The following is an 8,636-nucleotide window of genomic DNA, read 5'->3' on the forward strand; positions in this document are numbered from 1 at the left end:
TGACCCCAGAGTCCTTCTGGACTGTTCATTTCCACTTAGGTCCATGATGGAGAAAGGGAGATGATGCGGATTGCAAATAATTTTTTTTTTTTGAAAACCAAATTAAAATTAAATAAAATTAAATAAAATAAATGAAAAATTGACTATATTTTCAAAAATTAGAAGAAAAAGAAATAAAAAAAATTTGAAAACTAAATTAATTAATTAAAAAGATTTGAAAAAGATGTGTGTGAGGATTTTCGAAAAAAATGAAGGGAGAGAAATTGGTTAGGAAGTTTTGAAAAAGATATGTCTTAAAATTAAAGATACTTGTAAGAAAATAAAATAAAATAAAAGATATGAAAAAGATTTGATTTTAAAATTTGAGATTAGAAAAGATAAGATAAGCTAGGTAAGAGAAGATAAGGAATTTAAATTAAAAAGTTTCGAAATTTAAATTTTAAATTTGAAAATTAAATTTTGAAATTTGAAATTTAAATTTTGAAATTTGAAATTTTGAAAATTGAAATTTGAAAATTGAAATTTGAAAGTTGAAATTTGAAAGTTGAATTTTGAATTTTCGAAAAAGTCAACAATATAAGATAAGGATTTGAAAAAGATTTAAATTTTGAAAAGATTTAATTTTTAAATTTGAAAATTAGATTTTGAATTTTAAATATTGAAATTTGAATTTTGAAATTTTGAAAGTTGAAATTTGAAATTTGAAATAAGATAAGATAAAATTTTGAAAAAGATATGATTTTTTGGAAAAAAATTTGAATTTTGAAATTTTTAAAACTAAGATAAGATAAAATAGAAATTTTAAAATAAAAATTTGAATTTTTTTGAAAAAATTTCGAAATATTTACTCAAAAATAGTTAGAGAATATATTTTTTTTTATTTTTGAATTTTATGATGAAAAAGAAAAACACACAAAAGACACACAACTTAAAATTTTTAGATCTAATGCTCCTTGTTTTCGAAAATTTTGGAGGAAAAATACCAAGGAACACCAAACTTAAAAATTTTAAGATCAAAACACAAGGAAGACTCAAGAACACTTTGAAGACTCACAAGAATAACAAGAACATGAAGAAAGAACACCAAACTTAAAATTTTTAGAAAACCAAAATAAAATTTTTGAAAACTAAAGAAAAGTTAACAAGAGAACACCAAACTTAAAGTTTGGTACAAGATTTATTCAAAGAAAAATTATTTTTGAAAAGATTTTAGAAAGAAAATTCCCAATTACCAAGAACATAAGCACACTGCTCTAGCCAATTGAGCTATAAATTTAAAGTGTTTTAATAAAGGTATTTAATGTATAAATTTTTATTTTTAATTAAAAATTTTTTATGGATACTAATAATTCGAAAATGCACAAGAAAAACAAGAAAAATCACAAAACAAGAAAAACTAAAGATCAAACAAGGAAAATAAACAAGAACAACTTGAAGATTAAGAAAGAACAATGAACACAAATTTGAAAATTTAAAAGAAAGTAAAAACATGCAATTGACACCAAACTTAAAATATGAAACTAAACTCAAACAGATAAACTCAATTATCAGTTTATAAAATTTTCGAAAAAATTAAAAAAAGAAAATAAGGATTTAAAAAAATTTCAACCAAAAACAATAATAGAAGACTTTAAACTAAAAAGAAAAAATTTTTCCTAATCTAAGCAACAAAATAGACCGTCAGTTGTCCAAACTCGAACAATCCCCGGCAACGGCGCCAAAAACTTGGTGCACGAATTGTAAATCACACTTTTCACAACTCGTACCACTAACCAGCAAGTGCACTGGGTCGTCCAAGTAATACCTTACGTGAGTAAGGGTCGATCCCACGGAGATTATCGGCTTGAAGCAAGCTATGGTTATTTTGTAAATCTTAGTCAGGAAATCAATGATAAGAGTGATTATATTTATGAAGAGCAAAAAGCATAAATTAAATAGTACTTGTTATGCAGTAATGGAGAATATGTTGGAGTTTTGGAGATGCTTTATCTTCTGAATCTCTGCTTTCCCCCTGTCTTCTTCTTCACGCACGCAAGGTTCCTCCTATGGCATGCTGTGTGTTGGTGGATCACCGTTGTCAATGGCTACCATCCGTCCTCTCAGTGAAAATAGTGCAGGTGCACTGTCACCGCACGGCTAATCATCTGTCGGTTCTTGATCATGTCGGAATAGGATCCATTGATCCCTTTGCGTCTGTTACTACGCCCAACACTCGCGAGTTTGAAGCTCGTCACAGTCATTCAATCCTTGAATCCTACTCGGAATACCACAGACAAGTTTTAGACTTTCCGAATTCTCAAGAATGCTGCCAATGGATTCCAGCTTATACCACGAAAATTCTGATTAAGGAATCCAAGAGATACTCATTCAATCGAAGGTAGAACGGAAGTGGTTGTCAGGCACGCATTCATAGGTTGAGAATGGTGATGAGTGTCACAGATCATCACCTTCTTTATATTGAAGTGCGAATGAATATCTTAGATAGAAACAAGCGTGTTTGAATAGAAAACTGAAGTAATTGCATATTTCATCGAGACACAGTAGAGCTCCTCACCTCCAACAATGGAGTTTAGAGACTTATGCCATCAAAGAGTACAAAGTTCAGATCTAAAATGTCATGAGGTGTAAAATAAATCTCTAAAAGTTGTTTAAATACTAAACTAGTAACCTAGGTTTACAGAAAATAGGTAAACTAAGATAGATAGTGCAGAGATCCACTTCTGGGGCCCACTTGGTTTGTGCTGGGGCTGAGACTTGAACTTTACACGTGCCTTGGCTGTTTCTAGAGTTAAACGCCAGGTTGTAACCTGTTTCAGGCGTTTAACTCCAACTTGTAACCTGTTTCTGGCGTTTAACGCCAGAATGCAATATGGAACTGGCGTTGAACGCCGGTTTACGTCATCTATCCTTGAGAAAAGTATAGACTATTATATATTACTGGTTCTGGATGTCTACTTTCCAACGCAATTGAGAGCGCACCAATTAGAATCCTGTAGCTCCAAAAAATCCATTCCGAGTGCAGGGAGGTCAGAATCCAACAGTATCAACAGTCCTTTTTCAGCCTGAATCAGATTTTTGCTCAGCTCCCTCAATTTCAGCCAGAAAATACCTGAAATTACAGAAAAATATACAAACTCATAGTAAAGTCTAGAAATGTGATTTTTATTTAAAAACTAATAAAAATATAATAAAAAGTGACTAAAACATATTAAAAACTACCTAAAAATAATGCCAAAAAGCGTATAAATTATCCGCTCATCAGGGCTCTACCCAATACTCTCGCGTACGTAGACAATATCCCACATATGCGACTGTGCCATTGTTGTAATCTAGCGTACGCAGAAGTGTCTCGCGTATGCAAATATGTTTCGCGTACGTGGCAACCCCATTTTCGACACTCATGTGTACGCGGGTGGCATGAGTACGAATGACCTTCCAGTTTTTCAAAAAATATATTTGTGTATTTTTAACCATTCTTCGAGCATGCTTACCCTCTATAACTCATGTTATGAGTTTAGAGTCGGTGTAATGGAGGGTAGAGGAGTTAGAAATGAGACCTAATGGGTCGAGATTATGAGTTGAGAAGAGACGGATTACATGGAATGAGAGCTGTGATGAGGATGAGTGTGATAATGAAGAATGATGATGATTGAAAAAGGAATTGAAGAATGACGAGATTAGCTGTGAGAATGATGGATGATGTGGATTGATCTTAACTATAATTTTTAAACAAATTGAAATGATATTGAAAATGGATTTGGATAACCACTGGGTAAGATGTAGTGGCATTGTCCACTTGCTCCAGGTAAAAGTTAAAATACCGGGTAAGATGCAGTGGCGTTGTCCACTTGCTCCGAGTAAAGGTTCGAGACACCGGGTAAGATGCAAAGGTTGAGTTTTGTCACACTTGCTCCGGGTTGAGGTTGTCCCCTTGGCTCTGGGTTACGCGGATAAGATGCAAGGATTGCAGTTTGGTCCCACTTGCTCCGTCTCCTGTCTAGGGTTCGCTACCTGACATGTCAGGTATGACTGTATAATTGACAGATGATATCATCGATCATAGGGCAGGCATACATCATTTTGTATTTGATTGAATTATTTGGGCTTGCTATTATTGACTTTGCTTGTTTAATTGTGAATAATTAAATGTCTATGTGTTAAATGCCTTATTTGAATCTACTTGTGTATTATTTGTTTGCTATGCCCGTGTTTGCATATTTGAGAGGTCCCTCATGCTGGTGTTGGTTGACGCTGAGGGCTGATCTGCTTGCAGTTCGGAGGATGGTGGAAAACTTTGAGAGAAATGAATGTTGAGACTTTGTAAAAGTGAATTAGAATAGCATTCCCTAGGAGAGTTGCCTGATTACAGATTATTGTATCTATTTGGCACTTTTACCGTACTAAAAAATCATAGGTTGGGGGTTGTCACTCTTTATATATTCCGTGTCTTTTTATATTCAAGTTTTGGTGCTCTGCAGTGAGCTGGAGTTCGTTTGGAAGACGGTGAAGCTTCTCTTTAATTTTGTTTTGTATTTTGATTAGATTTCTCTCCCTTTTATTTGGAAAACTTATGATGTAAATGTATATGTTTCCTTTTGATACCTTATCTATAGAGGCTTTGATTTATTTAGGAGAGTTATATCTGTTATCAACTATTTACATTACTATAACCCTAGCCGACCTAAACTTTGTAAGTCGTGTCTAGTGGCTATTATACTTATGATTATATATACATATATTTTGTTTTTACTCTATTCTTCCTTTAAGATTTTACTTGGCTCTGTTTCACGAACGCGATATATCTTTCTTTACGTGTGTATGTTCGCAAGTTTCTTTTACTCTTTTTAGGCTTTTCATTTATTAATTTCTTCTAAATATGTATGTATTATAACTCCATCTTGAGTTGTACCACTGATGCATGATCATCTTCATAGTTATCTTAGTACCTCTTTCATTGAATAAATCAAAATTTTGGCTTATTAATAAGCGTGTTGTGGATAATCCTCATGTTATGCCTTCATACAAAGGACCATCGAACATTAAGTGACTTTTGTGATGATTTATGATCATTTGAACCAAATTTTGATAGCACTTATGATCAATGGTTGTCAAGAAAATGATTAATTCAATATATTTCAGAGTGTGCACTTGATTGTAGGAATCCAAGGAGAGGAAGCTAGTTAGAGGACTCAACGTCTCTAGAGCTTGGATATCATCCACTTGACTCACTTCAAATATGTTGGCCTCCAACGTTGCTCACATGCAAGCTCAACGTCTCAAGTTGAGAATGCCCTTCACTTTGTTTTCACGTTGGCAAGCCAAGAGCTCTCTCCCAGGGATGCCTTCTATGGCGTTCTCAACCCTATAGACGTGGCTCACATCAACGTGTGCATGGGAGATGCAACAGAGGCATCCCCAAGAACATCACACCTCAAGACGCCTCCCACTTCAAAGCCATGCAAGGTGAGAATCCACAAGGCACCTTCAAAGACGTCACTAACTCAAGACACCACTCACATCAACATGTGCATGGGAGCTTTTTCTAGCGGCCCATCGAGCACGTCTCTGGCCCCTAAGACGTTGCTCACGGCACTACAGCCAAGGCCACCCTAAAGCTCCAGCATCTCCAATGGCGTCTCTGTTACAAGGATGTGCTTCACGCTGGCATGCATACATGAGGAGCTCCTTGTAGTGATGCCGTCGAGCACGTCTCTGGTCCCTAAGACGTCGCTCACGTCACCACATCCAAAGGTCACTCTAAGGCACAGCGTCCGTGATGGCATCCCTGAGCCAGAAATGTGCCTCGCTTTGGCATGCATGCACGTTCCCACCTTTGATGTTCACGTTGCTGTCCCTGAAGCCACACGTCTCTCTCTTGATTGGAACGTCCAAGAGTTGCGCATGGAGACGCCTTCGATGACGTCCTTGATCCGAAGACGTTACTCTCGCCATCACATGCAAGGAAGGCTTATGGGCTAGTATTCTTATGTGCATTCTTGTTCCAGGGATGTCGTTCACTTGTCCAAAGACGTGACTCATTTTAATGCAACCACGTTTGCTCCCAGGGACGTCATTCACTCCAAGGGACGTCCAAAGCCACGTTGGGCCAAGTTCCAGAGAGCAAAATAGTAGCACTAAGAACATCTCTGGTCCCTAAGACGTTGCTCACAAGGAGGCCCACATCCAAGGCAATTCCTAATGCATGTAAGACGTCACTCACTTGAATAGCAACGTCAAGTGTAATTGCAAAATATTTTGAAGCCCAAAACACCAAACGAAGCCTACACAAGGAATCATGTCTTTGAAGCCTCATATCTAAAGGAATCACATCTTGGGCATGATAGAATTTGATTGTAATTTGGTATGATGTGAATTTGAATTTAAGGAACAGAGTAGAGTATAGAAAGGGGTAGTGGATACTGCATGGGGGGACTTTTACTTGTTCACTTCCACTTTTATTTCCTTTTGTATAATTATCTTCTTTGGTAATGAGGAACTAATCCTCTTTGTCGAGGAGAGGAGCTCTATGAGTTTTCAATGAATTGATTATTGTGTTTCTTCTCCTCTAAGTTTTGTAATTCTTATTCTAAGATAGAGCTTCGATCTTTAATCTAAGGAACTGGATCTATTGAAAAATAATTCAGTTCTCACTTGAATTTTGTGATTCTCCGAAAGGAAAGAATCATAGAATTGAGTTTGAAGTCTGGTAGCGTGTACGCAAACCCCACACTTCCGTACAATTATACCAGCAAGTGCACTGGATCGTTCAAGTAATAGCTGAGTAAGTCAAGGTCGATCTCACGAGGATTGTGGCTTGAAACAAGTTATGGTTATCTTGCAGGTCTTAGTCAAGCTATGTTGGATAAACTTTGAATGATTATATGTCATATGTAGAGTTGTAAGAGTAATGTGTGAAAGGGGTAAAACTAATTGGATTAAATGATAGGAATAGAGTTGAGAGTTGGAGTTGCTTCGCCTTTCTGGATAAACTCTGGTACTACTGTTCTCCTTGTTTGTGAGTGATTTCTTTAATGGTAGGCTGTATGTCATTGACATTAGTTTGAGCAGCTGCCAATACTCCTCCGGATCTAAACCCCAGGTTTAGTGTGGATCCATCTCTACTTGAGGGTGAAGCGCGTACTGTCCATTCTCCTTCATGATCCTACTCAAAACGCCACAGACAAGGTTGGATCTTCTGGATTAGAGAATGATGTATCTTTGGGTTCTAGCCTCTACCACAGAGACCCTAATCTCCCAAAAAATCGGCTGAACTGATGTCTCGAGAAGTCCCCAACGAAGTCGTGGATTAGCCGTCTGAGAGATGTATATTCAAGCTGTTGGTCGTCCTTGTCCGGTGAAAGACGCATTCTGACCCAAGTAGACGCGGGTGTTTGTCAAGCACGTTCGTCTTAATGTGATGAACAGAGCTAATTGGTTAGATCATCGTATTCACCACGATGAAGTACGAATACATCTTAGAATTAATCAAACACGGATCGAAGAGAAACAGTAGTACTTTTATTAATTCATAGGACTCAGCAGGGCTCTTCCCCTCAACCTAGGAGGTTTAAAAACTCATACTGAAGTCAGAATACAATGTAAAACTCGAAAATAGCATAAAGTCCTCCATCTTCTATGTCATCCCTTTGCCTTTGTTTCTCTTCCCTCATAGCCCTTTGGTCTTCCCTAATGGCTCTTTGGTCTTCACTTATTTCATTGAGGGTGGTAACATGTCCTTGATGCTCCATCCTCAATTGCTCCATGTTAGTGCTCAATTCTCCAAGAGAAGTTTGCCATTGATCCCAATAGCTTTGGAGAGGAAAATACATCCCTTGAGAAATCTCAGGGATCTCATACTGAGGCGGCTGCACGGGCTCTTGTGCATGCTTTCTAGTATGCTCCATTCACTTCTTAGTGATGGGCTTATCCTCCTGGTGCACGAAATTGTGATGTCCAGGCTCAAACAATCCCTGGCAACGTGAGCAACTTGGTACGCGCAATCGTGATTACACTTTGATTATGTAAACTTCATGGCTCTTTCTTTCCCTGGCAATGGCGCCAAGAACATGGTGCCAATACCATGGTTCACAACTTCGATACAACTAACCAGCAAGTGCACTGGATCGTCCAAGTAATACCTTACGTGAGTAAGGGTTGAATCCCACGGAGATTGTTGGTATGAAGCAAGCTATGGTCACCTTGTAAATCTCAGTCAGGCAGATATAAAGTGATAATGGTGTTTTCGAATATTATATAATAAAATAGGGATAGAGGTACTTATGTAAATCATTGGTGGGAATTTCAGATAAGCGAATGGAGATGCTTCCGTTCCTCTGAACCTCTGCTTTCCTGCTATCTTCATCCAATCTGTCTCACTCCTTTCCATGGCTGGCTGTATGCAAGGGCATCACCGTTGTCAGTGGCTACATCCCCTCCTCTCAGTGAAAAATATGCTCACATGCTCTGTCACAGCACGGCTAATCATCTGTCGATTCTCGATCATGCTGGAATAGGATTCACCCTCCTTTTGCGTCTATCACTAACGCCCAGCAATCGCGAGTTTGAAGCTCATCACAATCATTCAATCATTGAATCCTACTCGGAATACCACAGACAAGGTTTAGACTTTCCGGATT

Source organism: Arachis ipaensis, chromosome B2, assembly GCF_059453495.1.
Source record: "Arachis ipaensis isolate K30076 ecotype BB chromosome B2, ASM5945349v1, whole genome shotgun sequence".
In the NCBI taxonomy this organism is placed as follows: Eukaryota; Viridiplantae; Streptophyta; class Magnoliopsida; order Fabales; family Fabaceae; genus Arachis; species Arachis ipaensis.